The 18,654-nt window shown below is 42.5% G+C and overlaps 1 protein-coding gene across 7 annotated transcripts in view; it reads right to left on the bottom strand.

Moving 5' to 3' along the window:
* The window catches only part of ctbp1 (C-terminal binding protein 1), a 278,920-nt gene that overhangs the window by 70,899 nt on the left and 189,367 nt on the right, over nucleotides 1-18,654 (bottom strand). For 2 of the 7 annotated variants that reach the window (XM_063047037.1, XM_063047041.1), the window contains exon 1: nucleotides 7,341-7,619. The exons of the other annotated variants lie outside the window; for them this stretch is intronic. The gene's annotated coding sequence lies outside the window, so the exon portion shown is untranslated. Of the gene's footprint in view, nucleotides 1-7,340; nucleotides 7,620-18,654 lie in introns of those variants that run through there. 7 annotated transcript variants of the gene reach the window in all.

The raw sequence follows: 18,654 nt of genomic DNA, 5'->3' as shown, positions 1-18,654 counted from the left end.
CTGATAATACATTAATCCGCAATACATTAATGCCAGAGTTAAGCACCATATCAACAATGATAAACTGAAAGAACTTGGGTAGCTCAAAGATTGAAACTAATTCTACTCAGGTAAAATTATAAAATCTTGCATTAGTGGGGAAATATTCCGCTGGTAAAGCTGATACTATATAGTAGTCCAGCCTCCCAGACAAACATGACCAACTACAGCTTGCCTACTGCAGAAACAGGTCCATGACAGACACCATGTCCCCGCTCTTTCATCAGTTCTGGAACATCTGGATAACATTTACGTCATACTCTTATTTGTTGATAACAGCTCTGTGCTCCGTACTGCAATTCCATACAAACCCATTTCCAAACTAGACCAAGGACTCAACAACTTCCTCTATAAATGCATTCTTGACTTCCTAATCAACAGCCCCCAATCACTCCAGATAGGCAGCAAAACCTCTACTATAATTGTCAACAGTGGTACCCTGCAAGAAAGTGTCCTCTGCCCCTTAATTTATGCTATACAGTCATGACTACATAGGCAGATTCTGCTCTAACTCAGTGTACAAGTTAGCAGATAACAGCATTGTCAAGGCCGGAACTCAAACAATGAGTAGAGATTAGAGATAGTGAGTCTAGTGGCATAGTCTCAATCTTTCTCTCAAAAACACAAGAAATTCTGCAGATGCTGGAGACACAAAGCAACACACGCAAAATGTGAGAAGAACTCAGCAGGTCAGGCAGCATCCATGGAAGTGAACAAACAGTCCATGTTTCAGGCTGAGAACCTTCTCCAGGATCAGAAAGGAAGGGGGAAGACTCCAGAATAAAAAAAGGTGGGAAGGAGGGGAAGAATTATATCTAGAAGCCAGGTAGGTAGGATAGGTAAAGGAGCTGGAGGTGAAGGAATCTGATACAAGAGAATAGATCATAGGCGAAAGGGAAGGAGGAGGGGTGCCAGGGGATGTGATAGCCAGGTGAGAAGAGGCAAGAGTGGAGAGTACAAGAGGAAGTGGGAAGGAAAATTGTTTTTACTGAAAGGAATAACCAGTATTCATGCCATTAGGTTGCAGGCCACCCAGACAAATTATAAGGTGTTGCTCCTCCACCGAGGATGGCCTCATCATGGCAAAAGGAGGCCATGGGCCAACAAACCGAAACGAGAATTGGAATTAAAATGTTATGAAGTTCCGCCTTTGGTGGATGGAGAGGAGGTGCTCAACGAAGTGGTCCCCCAATTTATGCCGGCTCTCACCAATGTAGAGGAGGCCACATAGGGAGTGCCAGATACAATAGATGACTATAATAGATTTGCAGGTGAAGTCTTGCTTCACCTGGAAGGACTGTTGGGGCCTGAATAGAGGTGAGGGAAGAGGTGAACAGGCAGGTGTGGCACTTTGGCTGCTTACAAAGCTAAGGGCTGGGAGGGACATTAGTGGGGAGGAACGAAAGGACAGGGTATCATGAAGGGAGCAATCCCTGCAAAAGGCAGACAGTGGGGGGGGGGAGAGAAAAATAAAAAGGTGTTTGTTGATAGGACCCCTTTGCAGATGGTGGAAGTTACAGAGAATGATGTGGACGCTCATGAGCTGGTAGATGAGGACAAGAGGAACTCCTATCATTGTTTAAAACCAGCAGGAAGATGTGGTGAGCACAGATGGCTGGGTAATGGAGGTAATACGGGTGAGGGCAGTATTAATGGTGGAGGAAGGGAAATTCTGTTTTTTGAAGGAGGGCAACGACATCTCTGATGGCCTGGAAAGGAAAGCCTCATCCTCGGGACAGATGTGGAGACGAAGGATCTGAGAAAAGGGAATAACATTCTTACAGGAGACATTCTGGCAAGAGGTATAGTCAAGAAAGCCATGGGAATCAGTAAGTATATAAAGGATATCAGAAGACCACTTGTCTGAAGAGATGGAGAAATCAAGACAGGATAGGAAGATCTCAGAAATGGACTAAGTGCATTTAAGGGCATGAGGAAGTTGGAGGCAAAGTTGATAAAATTGATGAGCTCAACATGGATGCATGAAGCAGCATCAATGCTGTCATTAATGTAGAGAGGAAGAGTTGGGGAGCATTACCAGAGAAGGCTTGGAACATGGACTATTCTACGTAGCCTACAAGAAGGCAGGCATATCTGGGGATCAAGCGGGTACTATGGCTACCCCTCAAGTCTGGAGACAGCGAGAGGAGCTGAAGGAAAATTTGTTGAGGACGAGGACCAGTTCCGCCAGACAGAAGGGGGCGGTAGAGGAGGGGAACCTGTTGGTTCTGTTATTGAGAAAGAAGCAGAAAGCTTTCAGGTCTTCTTTATGGAGGATTGAAGTGTATAGAGACTGGACGTCCATGGTGAAGACAGTCAGGACCAGGGAATTCTCAAGAGCATGCGAAGCATTGTAGATGTAGGTGGGAAGGGACTGAACCAAGGGGCTAGAATGGAGTCTAGATATAAAGGCACGGGTTCAGTGGAGCAGGAGCAGGCAGAGACAATGGGCCAACCTGAAGAGTCATGTTTGTCTTTTTTGGGTGGGAGGTAGAAGCGAGTAGTTCAGAAGAAGAGAGCTATGAATTTGGCAGCAGAGGATGAGAGCCCTTTAGAATTGATGAAGTCAATGATATTGTAAGAGGCAGATTGCTGATAGTCCGGAGTGGGGTCCCCTTCAAGGAGGAGGTAAGAGGTGGTGTCTCAGAGTTGCTGCCTGGCCTCAATCTTTCTCTCAATGTCAGCAAAGCCAATTAACTGGACATTGACTTCAAGTAGTGGGGCAGAGCACCCATATTTGTATGTGTCAGTGGTGCTAAGGTTGAGAGCTTCAAGGTTCCATGCAATTCGAATGTTGTGAACACAACTTAGTCCATCATGAAAACCAGCCCTCCCTCCACTGTTCCAACGGACAGAGACTACGTAAGCTGCAAACTGCCACTGGCCTCAAGGACAATTTCCATCCCAATAGCTTCAAGGCTCTTTAACACACTCATTGTATGATGAAGATGAATTCTTGATCTTTTAATCTACCTTGCTATGACCTTGCACTTTATTTATCTACCTCTACTTTCTCTAACACTATATTCTGCATCTGTTATTGTCTTTCCCTTTCTACTATCTGAATGTTTAGATGTGTTTTGGATTGATCTGTCAGGATAGCATGCAAAAGAAAGATTTTCAATATAATCTTGGTATACAAACCAAATACCAATCTTTGGAAATTTCTTCACAGGTCTAACCACAAGACTCCCTTAAACTGCAAGGTACTGAGTGAGCTTGGGATTTTATGAGGCATAAAAGCGCTGCACAAGAACAAAAATTACAAGTTAGTGTTTCGTAATGTTCATGATACTTCAATTGATGGGTATTGACTATGTCTAAAAGGAACTTCACAGGACATTTCTCTAAATGTGTCGTCACAGGATGCAGAAAAGATGCTGCGATCTGCTGTGCATCTTTGGACTGTGGTTTTGGTATCGGGCATATTTAGCATATGCTGAATTTTCACATTCACAATGTCTATTTGGTTGTGGCAAGAGGACCTCCAGCCACAGCTGTTGCATGATCTCAGCTTCAGCTCCTGATTTTAGATAGATTGATTCACTGAGAGCAATTCGATTAATGGACATTTCAATGTTGCGGGCCAACATACAATAAAATAGATTTATTCTGCAAATATGAAAATATCAAAGCGGTAGAAAAGATAGAATAAGAGTCGGAGGCGGAGTGCAAATAAATGTAGAGATGTGCTAAATTCTTTAATTCATTTGCTGAAAGACTAACTACATACAGCGATGACAACTATGCAATTATAGCTATTTACAAAACACTTTCGTGCCAAAATTCCAAACTACCCCAGTGTGCCATCTGGTTAATTTTGTTGTGTCTTTTGTGCTTTTCTTTAAGCTTGGCAAATAGCTATATTGCCTTCTTTTTTTTTAAGGAAGCCTGCTTTTTGAAGAATTGCACAAATCGTCACATATATTATGGCCATGTATTTTCCATAGCAGAAGATTTATTCATCATAATGGCTTACATGAAATTGATTAAAATAAATATTCTGGACAGTTATTTATTCTGTTGTTTATGCTAAATACAGAAGGTAGGAGCAGCTGCATAGTCTACTTTGCTTCCAAAATTCACTTCCATTTGTTACAGAGTACAAATTGCAGGCGTTACTGTGGTGAGTTTAATGCAAGCAGCCAAGAAATAAGCTTCTGCCTCTTAAATAATTTTTATAAATTTGTTTGTTAGTCTTTATTTTTCACTGATTCCATTAAATTTGTTTGCTCTGTGATTGCCCACAAGAAAATTTCAATTGAGTATATGGTGACACATATTGTACATGCAAAAGTTTGGGCACCCCGATCAAAATTTCTGTTACTGTGAATAGTTAAATGAGTAGAAGATGAACTGATCTCCAAAAGTCATAAAATTAAAGATGAAACATTCTTTTCAACATTTTAATCAAGGTTAGTATATTATTTTTGTTTTGTATGATTTTAGAGTGAAAAAAAGGAAAGGAGCACCATGAAAAAGTTTGGGCACCCCAAGAGGTTTGAGCTCTCAGATAACTTTTACCAAGGTCTCAGACCTTAATTAGCTTGTTAGGGCTATGGCTTGTTCACAGTCATCATTAGGAAAGGCCAGGTGATGCAAATTTCAAAGCTTTATAAAAACCCTGACTCCTCAAACCTTGTCCCAACAATCAGCAGCCATGGGCTCCTCTAAGCAGCTGCCTAGCACTCTGAAAATTAAAATAAATGATGCCCACAAAGCAGAAGGTGGCTATAAGAAGATAGCAAAGTGTTTTCAGGTAGCCGTTTCCTCAGTTCGTAATGTAATTAAGAAATGACAGTCAATAGGAATGGTGGAGGTCAAGTCGAAATCTGGAAGACCAAAAAAAACTTTCCGAGAGAACTGCTCGTAGGGTTGCTAGAAAGGCAAATCAAAACTCCCGTATGACTGCAAAAGACCTTCAGCAAGATTTAGCAGACTCTGGAGTGGTGGTGCACTGTTCTACTATGCAGCGACATCTGCACAAATATGACCTTCATGGAAGAGTCATCAGAAGAAAAGCTTTCCTGCGTCCTCACCACAAAATTCTGCATCAGAAGTTTGTAAAGGAACATCTAAACAAGCCTGATGCATTTTGGAAACAAGTCCTGTGCACTGAAGTTAAGGTAGAACTTTCTGGCCGCAATGAGCAAAGGTACGTTTGGAGAAAAAAGGGTGCAGAATTTCATGAAAAGAACCCCTCTCCAACTGTTAAGCACGGGGGTGGATCGATCGTGCTTTGGGCTTGTGTTGCAGCCAGTGGCACGGGGAACATTTCACTGGTAGAGGGAAGAATGAATTCAATTAAATACCAGCAAATTCTGGAAGCAAACATCACACCGTCTGTAAAAAAAACTGAAGATGAAAAGAGGATGGTTTCTACAACAGGATACTGATTCTAAACACACCTCAAAATCCACAATGGACTACCTCAAGAGGCGCAAGCTGAAGGTTTTTCCATGGCCCTCACAGTCCCCCGACCTAAACATCATCGAATATCTGTGGACAGACCTCAAAAGAGCAGTGCATGCAAGACGGCCCAAGAATCTCACAGAACTAGAAGCCTTTTGCAAGGAAGAATGGGCAAAAATCTCCCAAACAAGAATTGAAAGACTCTTAGCTGGCAACAGAAAGCATTTACAAGCTGTGATACTTGCCAAAGGGGTGCCCAAACCTTTGCTTCGGGCCCTTTTCGTTTTTTGTTATTTTGAAACTGTAAAAGATGGAAATAAAAAAGTAATCTTGCTTAAAATAATAAAGAAATGTGTCACCTTTAACTTCATGCCTTTTGGAAATCAGGTCATATTTTACTCGCTTGGCTATTCACAGTAACAGAAATTTTGATCGGGGTGCCCAAACTTTTGCATACCACTGTATGTACTTTCATAATAAATTTATAATGAACTTTAAAATCTGTGATAGGTTGAGAAGGACTTACTTCTTCCTGTACTAGTTGGTAAAACTACTTCACTGAACCTAGACCTTGCAGAATGGTAGAGCTCAAAACAAAAGCCCTAAAGTCATTGCTCATCCAGGTACTGTTGCCAATACTGAAAGAATCACCGCATCAGACCCAAACACCAATCTAAATTTGAGTCCAGGGAAGTCAATGCGGCTCCTCAAACAGATTGAAGTTGGTCTACAGAGGACCGAGATATGGATAATGTTTCCAAAATTAGAAATTTGGTTGGATCAGGTGGTATACTCCTCTCGCTGGCTCATGTTCCACCAACTGCTACTCCAAACATACGGATCAATCTTAGGCATGCAATTTTGCATGACTCAACATTGCATATTTCCTTCACATTCAGGAAGCCACCCATGCAATGTTTATACAGCATGTTGTGATCGTAATCATTTCATTTCATAAGGGTGAAGCACCAAGAAAATCTAAATTAATTAATGTCTTCTATACAATGAAGGATGTACTCCTTGAAACTCATGCAAATTTCCACATCTATTTGCCACACCCAGAATGCAATCTGTAGTATTTATGAGCTCTAAAATATTACAAGTTAAATCCCATCCTCGCATCAACCCTTCTCCAAAAAGTCCTTTGAAACAACTGTACTCTATTGGGTGTATGGGGTGTCAGGGAGGGGTAGCACCTCTGGTGGGGTAACATGTCGCGTCCTTTTCAAGGCGGTTAGTCCACCTTTGGTCCCCACCTGGCACTCAGCTCTCACCTGTTGCTCCCCGTAGCTGTTTGCATGCGACAGCGGCCACACCCCGGGCAACGGCTTCGACAAGCCGGCTAAACCAGGTGAGGGTAGTCGATGGGTCTCAAACCCTCGGTGAGATAGGGAGTTGTCTATCCCAGCATGTGAAGACAGACTCCGGCGGATTGAGTGGATGAGACCAATGGAAGGTCCAACGGTCAAGAAGGCGGTCTCTGCAAGCGTCGTGGAACGTGTCGAGCAGGACAAGACACAGAAGACGTCCTGGTCATCCACTGCGCCTAGTCCCATTTCCGGCCGTTTCGACTCTGTCTTACCACTGGATCCAGATGGGAATTGGGAAGAGAGAGTGAGGCTGACGCTGCACAACTCTCCCTCACTTAAATCCAAGTCACGCGCTAGTCTCAACACCATCATAACGGTGTCGAGGTCCTCATCGACGTACGATGGACGAACAACAACAACTCTATTGTGTAATCAAAATGAATATAATTTAACTTGATAGGAGAAGACAGGAGGGGGAGGGATAGAGCCGAGAGCTGGACAGGTATCCCTCCCCCTCCTGTCTTCTCCTATCATTTTGCATCTCCCCCTCCCCCTCCAGCTTTCAAATCCCTTACTCACTCTTCCTTCAGTTAGTCCTGACGAAGGGTCTCGGCCTGAAACGTCGACTGCGCCTCTTCCTATAGATGCTGCTTGGCCTGCTGCGTTCACCAGCAACTTTGATGTATGTTGCTTGAATTTCCAGCATCTGCAGAATTCCTGTTGTTTAATTTTCTTCAGCAATTTTTCATTTTCTTTATGTCATGCAAATAGCAATTCCAATTTACACTTTACCGAGTTCATTGCTTAACATGAGGCTAGAGCAAAACGAAGTGATATGCACTGAAACTCGGCCAATAACTGAAATATCCATTATCTATCTGCACAGCTGCATATACCCACCCTCAGTTCAAAGTGCCTTTTCTGACAACTAGTTTATCTCAATGTTTAAAAAAACTCATGTCCCACAGGCATTTCCCATACTGAGTATGTGAATGCATAAAGCAATGAGTTCTATTTAATGTCTACACACTTTCAAGATCTTCCCCTGTGGATGTGGAATCTTTATCAGAGCGTATTGGGGGATTCAAAACCAATACAAGAGTGAATTCTCAGAAAATGTTTCCTGTTGAGATGTTTTCCAAACAGCAAGAAAAAGTAGTGGCATTCATGAAATAATTGCTTGATGATAAATACCTTGAACATCACAGGCAACGCACATAGCATGATGTAATATAATCATTGTGACAGAGACATCATTAGAAGTTTGCTTCAAACAAAATGATCTTACAGCCAGTTGAGAAAAACCGCAGAAAGTTGTGAACTCAGCCAGCTCCATGATGGAGGACAGCATCGAGGAAAGCTTCAAAATGTGATGCCTCAAAAAGACAGCACCGATGATTAAGGATCTCCTTCAACCAGGCCATAGCCTCTTCGCATTGCTACTATCAAGGTGGTGGTACAGGAGGCCAAAGACGCACACAGTGCTTCAGGAATAGCTTCTTCTCCACCACCATCGGAATCCTGAATGGACAATAAACCCATGTACACTACCTCAATTTTTTCTCTATTTTTGCACTAATTTTAAAAAATTTATTTCGTTTTGTAATTTATAGTTGTTTCATTATGTACTGCTGCTGCAAAACAAACTTCACAAGATAGGTCAGCGATAGTAAACCTGATTCAATTCTGTCTAATCCACCTTTCAACAATGAATTAGTAATTCCAGTACATACCAAAACATTATGTCTCGACTACCCTCCAAGCATTCAATTCTAAATCTCTACAACACCTGGGTAAAATTGATTCTCTTAATCACTCCTTTAATGCTTTGACAAATTACTGTAAATCTATGCTTCCTCATTTCTGACACTTTTGAAACAAATATTCCTAACTATTCTATCAATATTCCTTATTTTCATGCAACTCTTGTTTCTTGGAACAGCGAAGGATCTCCCCTTAACATTTTCTGTTTCAAGAAATCAATCCAAGCCACTGTTAGAACTTTTTTGCCCTGATAGCATCCTCATATCTCTGCTTAACCCAATCCTCACTGCAGTGCAATTACATCCGTCCTGTAATGTGGTTACCAGAAGTGTGTACAATACTCACTGCAGAGTTAATCTAACCTCGCTAGGCTAATACTGGAAATATCTGTATGTTTATTTCACCTGAATATTGATCTGGCCTACTTCCTTTAAGGAGCTGTGGACAAAAAACTCCGAAGTTCTTCTATTCTGATATTATATCCTTACATTATAACATGGAGGGAAGCATTTGGTCCATCAGGCCTATACCAGCTCTTGGCAAAGACAACCCAGTCAATGATAACACATTTCCCATCATCTCAAACTTCCTTCCTAGTCTTCATCTATATTCCTTTTGAAGTTTTTGATGGTCTCCACCACTTCTTCACACAGCAGAGTCTCGGCAATACAGTTTCTGCTCATGTCAGCGCAAGTAATTTTGGCAATTGCCTTAAAATTAGGTTGACTGGATTTTGACCTTTAAGCCAACAGGAATAGCTTCTCTTTATTTATTTTGCCTAAACCCTTTGCTGGGAGTTAACTACAGACCTCATAACAGTTACTAGGAAATAAAGCATATATGAAGGCAAATCAGAAAGAAACACAAGCGTAATATTAACCAGGATCACCCACGAGAGAAAGGCAAGGGGGTAGAAGTTTCAAGTATGTCCAGAACTTTAAGTCACAACATATATAATTTAAATAGAAAAGTGACATACTTTACCAAATAGAGCTGAGATAATGGTTGCAGGAGGAGAGCATTTTAAGGAGAGTTACCATAGTGCTGTAAATTCTGAGGGTATATAAAAAGGTGAAGGAGAATCCCAAGGGCTTCTACAGATTAAGAGCAAAAGGATAGCAAGAGACTAAATTGGTCCTCTGGAAGATTGGAGTGGTAACCTATACATGAAGCTAAAAGAGTTGGGGGAGTGATCTTAAATAGATTTTTTGCTTCTGTATTTACTCATGAGGTGGACAGCGTCTATACAGTGCCTTGAAAAAGTATTCAGCCCCCAACCCTTTGTTCAAATAAATGAGTATGACAATAAAGGATTCTGATCAATTCAGACAGATACATACTTTATTGATCCCAAAGGAAATTACAGCGTCACAGATATACAAATATTAGAAGAGAAGAAATAAAGAAAGAATGCAAAATAAGTTACCTCAAACAGTCTTGGAGGAGGGGGGGTCATCATTTCCCCAGCTATAGGCTGACTCATGATAGGGCCTAATAGCCAAGGGCAAGAATGACCTTGTATAACACTCTTTGGAGCAGCACTGTTGTCTTCGCCTATTACAAAAAATAGTCCTCTGTTCAGCCAAAGTGGAATGCAGAGGGAGAGAAACATTGTCCAGAATTGCCAGGATTTTCCAGAAAATCCTTTGTTCCACCACAGCCTCCAGTGTGTCCAGTTTGAATCCTGTGACAGAGCCCACCTTTCTAATCAGTTTATTGAGCCTGCTGGCATCACCCACTTTGATGCCATTGCCCCAGCACACCACTGGATAGAAAACTGTACTGGTGGCAACAGACTGGTAGCATCAGGTGAAGGAGAAGCCTGCATACTTCAAAGGATCTCAGTTTCCTCAGGAAGTAGAGGCAACTCTGGCTCTTCCCGTATACAGCCTGTGTTGGTGCTCCACTCAAGTCTGTCATCACTATCTCTTTTGACTTACTGATGTTGAGCGACAGATGATTCAGCCTGCACCATTGATAAAGTCTTCCAACAGGGCCCTATATTCATCCTCCCGCCCTCCCTTTATCTACCCAAATATTGCTGAGTAACCTGAGAATTTCTACAGATGGCATGACTCAGTGTTGCATCTCAAGTCTGAAGTATACAGGGTAAACAGGAAGGAGGCCAATACAGTCCCCTTTGGGGCCCCAGTGCTACTTATAGCCATGTCTGACACACAGCTCTGAACCTGCACAAATTGTGGTCTGCCAGTCAAGTAGGCTATGGAAGTGCCAACCTGCACTGAACAGAGCTTCTTCCTAACAATGCGGGCCAGATGGTATTGAAGGCACTTGAGAAATAAAAAAAAATATGATTTTCACAGTGCTGACCTGCTTATCCAAATGGGAGTAGACTCTGTTCAGAGTAGATGACGACATCATTAACTCCAATGTGCTCCTGGTAACAGAGAACTTAACTGAGAATTGGTATTTGTGAATCACATGCTCTTTTTATTCTCCCCCCCCCCCCCCAGAGTAGAGCCCAAAAACTGAGAGAACTGTAAAGCATCAAAAACTAAAAATTCAAAATCTGAACTGTCAGCAGTTCAAAAATATTCATCGCCATTTGCTCCGTACTTAGTTGAACCACCTCTGCAGCTGTTGCAGCCAGTTGTCTTTTTGGATAAATCTGTGTCAGCTTTGCTCAACGTGATGGAACAAGACTTGCCCATCCCTCATTGGAGAGATGTTGGAGCTGTGCCAGGTTAGTTAGGGAGTGGCAGTGGACAGCAATCTTGAGGTATTGCAAGAGATGTTCGATCAGGTTAAGGACAGGACTCTGGGCCAGTCAAGGACATCAATTTTCTTCACTTGAAACCACCCCGTGATTGCTCTGGCAGTGTGCTTGGGTTGTTGTCCTGCTAAAAGATGAACATCCTCCACAGTTTAAGCTTTCTGAAAGAGGCTACAAGACCACAAGACAAAGGAACAGAATTAGGCCATCTGGCCCATCAAGTCTGCTCCACCATTCAATCTTGGCTGGTCCTTTTCTCCCCTGCTCAGCCCCACTCCCCGGCCTTCTCCTCGTAACCTTAGATGCCATGTCCAATCAAGAATCTATCAAGCTTTGCCTTAAATACACCCAATGACCTGGCCTCCACAGCTGCCTGTGGCATTAACCTGCAAATTCACCACCCTCTAGCTAAAGAAATTTCTCCATATCTCTGTTTTAAATGGACAACCTTTTATCTTGAGGCTATGCCCTCTTATCCTAGCCTCAGCCACCATGGGAAATATTCTTTCCACATCTATTCTATCTAGGCCTTCCAACATTCAAAAGATTTCAGTGAGATCCCCCCGCCATCCTTCTAAACTCCAGCGAGTATAGACCCAGAACCATCAAACGTTCCTCATATGATAACCCTTTCATTTCTGGAATCATCCTTGTGAATCTCTCTGAACCCTCTCCAATAGAAGCACATCTCGTCTTATTTGAGGAACCCAAAAGTGTACACAATACTCAAAGTGAAACCTCACTAGTGCCTTATAAAGCCTCAGCATCACAACCCTGCTCTTGTATTCCGTATTGTACAATTGTAGACCGTATCTCGGGTAATGATGAGTTTTGAGTACAGAGAGGAAATTAAGAACTTGGTGGCATGGTGCGAAGACAATAACCTATCCCTCAACGTCAGCAAGACAAAGGAATTGGTTGTTGACTTCAGAAGGAGTAGCGGACCGCACGACCTAATTTACATCAGTGGTGCGCAAGTGGAACAGGTCAAAAGCTTTAAGTTCCTCGGGGTCAATATCACAAATGACCTGACTTGGTCCAACCAAGCAGAGTCCACTGCAAAGGCGGCCCACCAGCGCCTTTACTTCCTGAGAAAACTAAAGAAATTTGGCCTGTCCCCTAAAACCCTCACTAATTTTTATAGATGCACCGTAGAAAGCATTCTTCTAGGGTGCATCACAACCTGGTATGGAAGTTGTCCTGTCCAAGACCGAAAGAAGCTGCAGAAGATCGTGAACACGGCGCAGCACATCACACAAACCAATCTTCTGTCCGTGGACTCACTTTACATCGCACGATGTCGGAGCAGTGCTGCCTGGATAATCAAGGACACGACCCACCCAGCCAACACATTTTTCGTCCTTCTTCCCTCCGGGAGAAGGCTCAGGAGCTTGAAGACTCATACGGCCAGATTTGGGAAGAGCTTCTTTCTAACTGTGATGAGACTGCTGAATGGATCCTGACCCGGATCTGGGCCGTGCCCTCCAAATATCCGGACCTGCCTCTCGGTTTTTTTTTTGCACTACCTCACTTTCCATTTTTCCATTTATGATTTGTAATTTAAATTTTTTATATTTACTAATTTTTACTATTTTTAATATTTAATATTTGTAATCCAGGGAGCAGGAAGCACAGAATCAAATATCGCTGTGATGATTGTACGTTCTAGTATCAATTGTTTGGTGACAATAAAGTATAATGTATTCCAGATCTCTTGAAATGAATGCTAACAATGCATTTGCCTTCTTCACCACCGACTCAACCTGCAAGTTAACCTTTAGGGTATTCTGCACAAGGACTTCCAAGTCCCTTTGTATCTCAGGTATTTGAATTTTCACCCTGTTCAGAAAATAGTCTACACACTTATTTCTACTACCAAAGTGCATGACCATGCATTTTCCAACATTGTATTTCATTTGCCACTTTCTCATCTATTCTCCTAATCTGTCTAAATCCTTCTTCAGCCTTCCTGTTTTCTCAACACTAACTGCTCCTCTACCAATTTTCGTACCACCCTCAAATTTGGCATCAAAGCCATCTATTCCATCATCAAAATCATTGATATACAGCATAAAAAGTGGTCCGAACACCGACCACTGCGGAACACCACTAGTCACTGGCAGCCAACTAGAAAAAGATCCTTTTATTCCCACTTGCTGCCTCCTTCCAATCAGCCAATACTCTAACAATGTAAGTAACTTTCCTGTAATACTATGGGCTCTTAACTTGGTAAGCAGCCTCATGTGCGGTTCCTTGTCAAAGGCCTTCTGAAAATCCAAATACACAACATCCACTGCCTCTTCTTTATCTATCCTACTTGTAATCTCCTCAAAGAATTCCAACAGGTTCATCAGGCAAGATTTTCCCTTAAGGAAACCATGCTGACTTTGATCCATTTTGTCCTGTGTCATCAAATACTCCAATATCTCATCCTTTAACAATTGAGTACAACATCTTCCCAACCACTGAGGTCAGGCAAACTGCTCTATAATTTCCTTTCTGCTGCCTTCCTCCTTTCTTAAAGAGCTGAGTAACATTTGCAATTTTCCAGTCCTCTGGCACTATGCCAGAGTCCAATAATTTTTGAAAGATCATTTATAATGCCACCACGATCTCTAACACTACCTCCTTCAGAACTCTAGGGTGCAGGTCCTCTGGTCTGGGTGACTTATGTACCTTTAGGTCTTTCAGCTTCTTGAGCACCTTCTCCCTTGTAATAGTAACTGCACCCACTTCTCTTCTCTCACACCCTTCAACATCTGGCACACTGCTAGTGTCTTCCACAGTGAAGACTGATGCAAAAATATTCATTTAGTTCATCTGCCTTCTCCTTGCTCCCCATTATTATTTCTCTGGCCTCATTTTCTAGCGGTCCTCTATCGACTCTCATCTCTTATTTTTTTTAAATTTATTTACTTATCTTTCTTTTTTTTAAAAAAAATACACACACTTGAACAGCTTTTTACTATCCTCTTTGATATTGTTTGCTAGCTTGCTTTTATATTTCATCTTTTCCCTCCTACTGATACTTCGAGTTGCTCTCTGTAGGTTTTTAAAAGCTTCCTAATCCTCTATCTTCCCGCTAATCTTCTGCCTAGCAGGTTTTTAAATCCAGAATCTCTATTTAGCAGTATTCATCTTCCCAATCCTGACCAGATTTTCAGTCCCTGCAGCTGAAAAGCATCCCTTGCATGATACGACCTCCACTATACTTTGCAGGAGGGGTGGTGCTACCTGACTGATGCACGGTATTGCGGCATATGTGTTGCTTAGAGTTGAGGCCAAAAAGTTCCACTTTAGTGTACTGAGATCACAACACCTTCTTTCACAGTATCTAAGTGACACTTTGCAAAGTCTTTACAGGCAAGGAAATGTTTTTTTCTTTTAAAGTCAGGGCTTCTTTCCTGCCACTCTTCCATAGATACCCTTTTTGTGCAAGGCCTTACAGATTGTAGAACCCATGACCTTCAACTCCAGTTGCAGCCACTGAATTCTGCAGCTCACCCAGAGTGATTGGTGGCATCACAGTAGCTGCTCTTACAAGTGCCATTCTTCTCCAAGTTTGGAGGCTATGGCTTCATATTTTTCCTCACTTTTTCCAAGGCATGTTCAGTGCCTTTGAGATGGTCATTTATCTGAATTATCTTAAATGCTATTTTATCTTCATTTTGGTTTGGTCTATTGAAAATCTACCATTCTGTTAGGCCTTACAGAGAGAGCGGGGAATTCTTATGAATTCACTGAAAATAGGTGATCCTTCAGTTTTCAACATCAACAACTGGGTGAGTTGGTAAGGTTATTACACCCAAGGAAAGTTACTGTAGTAATTAAAAAGAAGATGAATACTTTTTCAGCCCCACAATATTGGTTTTTAATTTTTAGTAAATTGTTGCCAGGTTTTGGAATTTTTCTTTTCATTTGACATGATGCACAGGTTTTGTAGATTAGTTCAAAAATCCTACTTCAATATGTTTTAAATTTAGAAAACGAGACAGTAAAATGTAAAAATAGTGGTGAGCACTGAATAGTTTTTCAAGACACTGTAGATGTGAAGCAAGGCAGCAGCGAGGTCCTGGACCCTATACAGATTACTAAGGTATTATTACTGTCTTCAGGCAAATTAGGGTGGACAAATTCCCAGGACCTGATAATCCATTGGACCCTGTGGGAGGCTAGTGCAGAAGTTGTAGGGATCTTTGTAGAGACCTTTAAAAACATCCTTATCCTTGGGTGAGGTGCCTGAGGATTGGAGGACAGCTAACGTTGTTCTGTTGTTTAAGAAAGTCTACGAGAATAAAGCAGAAAATTATTGGCCAGTGAGCTTGACAGTGGGAAAGTTATTGGAAGGTATTTTAAGGAACCATATATTAAAATATTGATATATCAGTGCTGGGTCTATTTGTCATTCATATCAATGATCTGGAAGATAATGTGGTTAACTCAATCAACAAATTTATACATGACACCAAGAGTGGGGGCACAGTGAGGAAGACCAAAGCTTGCAGTGCAACGTAGACCAGCTAGAAAAGTGGGCTAAAATATGACAGGTGGAATTTAAGACCATAAGACAAAGGTCCATTAAGTCTGCTCCACCATTTTATCATGAGCTGATCCATTCTCCCATTTAGTCCCACTCCCCTGCCTTCTCACCATAACCTTTGATGCCCTGGCTACTCAGATACCTATCAATCTCTGCCTTAAATACGCTCAATGACTTGACCTTCGCTGCCGCCCATGGCAACAAATTCCATAGATTCACCACCCTCTGGCTAAAAAAATGTCTTTGCATTTCTGTTCTGAATGGGCGCCCTTCAATCCTTAAGTCATGCCCTCTCGTACTACACTCACCCACCATGGGAAACACCTTTGCCACATCCACTCTGTCCATGATTATGGGGAGCAAGGACATGGCAGACCAATTGAATGATTACTTTGGTTCTGTCTTCACTAAGGAGGACATAAATAATCTTCCGGAAATAGTAGGGGACAGAGGGTCCAGTGAGATGGAGGAACTGAGGGAAATACATGTTAGTAGGGAAGTGGTGTTAGGTAAATTGAAGGGATTAAAGGCAGATAAATCCCCAGGGCCAGATGGTCTGCATCCCAGAGTGCTTAAGGAAGTAGCCCAAGAAATAGTGGATGCATTAGTGATAATTTTTCAAAACTCTTAGATTCTGGACTAGTTCCTGAGGATTGGAGGGTGGCTAATGTAACCCCACTTTTTAAAAAAAGGAGGGAGAAACCAGGGAATTATAGACCAGTTAGCCTAACATCGGTGGTGGGGAAACTACTAGAGTCAGTTATCAAAGATGTGATAACAGCACATTTGGAAAGCGGTGAAATCATCGGACAAAGTCAGCATGGATTTGTGAAAGGAAAATCATGTCTGACGAATCTCATAGAATTTTTTGAGGATGTAACTAGTAGAGTGGATAAGGGAGAACCAGTGGATGTGGTATATTTGGATTTTCAAAAGGCTTTTGACAAGGTCCCACACAGGAGATTAGTGTGCAAACTTAAAGCACATGGTATTGGGGGTAAGGTATTGATGTGGATAGAGAATTGGTTGGCAGACAGGAAGCAAAGAGTGGGAATAAACGGGACCTTTTCAGAATGGCAGGCAGTGACTAGTGGGGTACAGCAAGGCTCAGTGCTGGGACCCCAGTTGTTTACAATATATATTAATGACTTGGATGAGGGAATTAAATGCAGCATCTCCAAGTTTGCGGATGACACGAAGCTGGGCGACAGTGTTAGCTGTGAGGAGGATGCTAGGAGGATGCAGGGTGACTTAGATAGGTTAGGTGAGTGGGCAAATTCATGGCAGATGCAATTTAATGTAGATAAATGTGAAGTTATCCACTTTGGTGGCAAAAACAGGAAAACAGATTATTATCTGAATGGTGGCCGAATAGGAAAAGGGGAGGTGCAACGAGACCTGGGTGTCATTATACACCAGTCATTGAAAGTGGGCATGCAGGTACAGCAGGCGGTGAAAAAGGCGAATGGTATGCTGGCATTTATAGCAAGAGGATTTGAGTACAGGAGCAGGGAGGTACTACTGCAGTTGTACAAGGCCTTGGTGAGACCACATCTGGAGTATTGTGTGCAGTTTTGGTCCCCTAATCTGAGGAAAGACATCCTTGCCATAGAAGGAGTACAAAGAAGGTTCACCAGATTGATTCCTGGGATGGCAGGACTTTCATATGATGAAAGACTGGATGAACTAGGCTCATACTCGTTGGAATTTAGAAGATTGAGGAGGGATCTGATTGAAACGTATAAAATCCTAAAGGGATTGGACAGGCTAGATGCAGGAAGATTGTTCCCGATGTTGGGGAAGTCCAGAACGAGGGGTCACAGTGTGAGGATAAAGGGGAAGCCTTTTAGGACCGAGATTAGGAAAAAACTTATTCGTGCAGAGAGTGGTGAATCTGTGGAATCCTCTGCCACAGGAAACAGTTGAGGCCAGTTTATTGGCTATATTTAAGAGGGAGTTAGATATGGCCCTTGTGGCTCAAGGGATCAGGGGGTACGGAGGGAAGGTTGGTACAGGGTTCAGAGTTGGATGATCAGCCATGATCATACCGAATGGCAGTGCAGGCTCGAAGGGCCAAATAGCCTACTCCTGCACCTATTTTCTATGTTTCTATGCCTTTCAACATTCAAAATGTTTCTATGAGGCCCCCCCCCATTCTTCTAAACTTCAAGGAGTACAGAGTCCAAGAGCAGTTAAACATTCCTCATATGTTAACCCTCTCATTCCTGGAATCATTCTAGTGAATCTTCTCTGAACCCTCTCAAATGTCAGCACATCCTTTCTTAAATAAGGAGCACAAAACTGCACACAGTACTCCAAGTGAGGTCTTACCAGTGCCCTACAGAGCCTCAACATCACATCCCTGTTCCTATATTCTTTTCCTCTAGAAATGATTGCCAACATTGCTTTCGCCTTCATCACCACCGACTCAACCTTAAGGTTAACCTTAAGGGTATCCTGCACGAGGACTCCCAAGTCCCGTTGCATCTCAGAACTTTGAATTTTCTCCCCATTTAAATAATAGTCTGCCCATTTATTATAATTGGAGGGAGGGGAAGATGGCGGCGCGATGCAGCACGCGTGGCCATTCCGAATGATTATCGTATGTGTAACTATGGGGCCATGCACAATCCAGATTTGATGGAGACAGCCATAAGAAGCACGGAGGAACACCTGGAGTAACTTCTGAAATGCCTGCTTCGCTGCCGCTGCTACTGTGCGATCAAGAACCTCCAGAGACGAAGGCCCCAAATCCTCAGCTTTGCCTACTGCCCGTAGTCGGGGCCGGGGTCGAAGCGGTCAGCAGAGATGGTGCCCAGTGCTCGGTGTCGAAGAGCTGGTCGGAGGCTCGGCGT

This window comes from Mobula hypostoma, chromosome 4, assembly GCF_963921235.1.
Source record: "Mobula hypostoma chromosome 4, sMobHyp1.1, whole genome shotgun sequence".
Taxonomy (NCBI): Eukaryota; Metazoa; Chordata; class Chondrichthyes; order Myliobatiformes; family Myliobatidae; genus Mobula; species Mobula hypostoma.
This window is presented reverse-complemented; position numbering and strand designations above follow the sequence as displayed.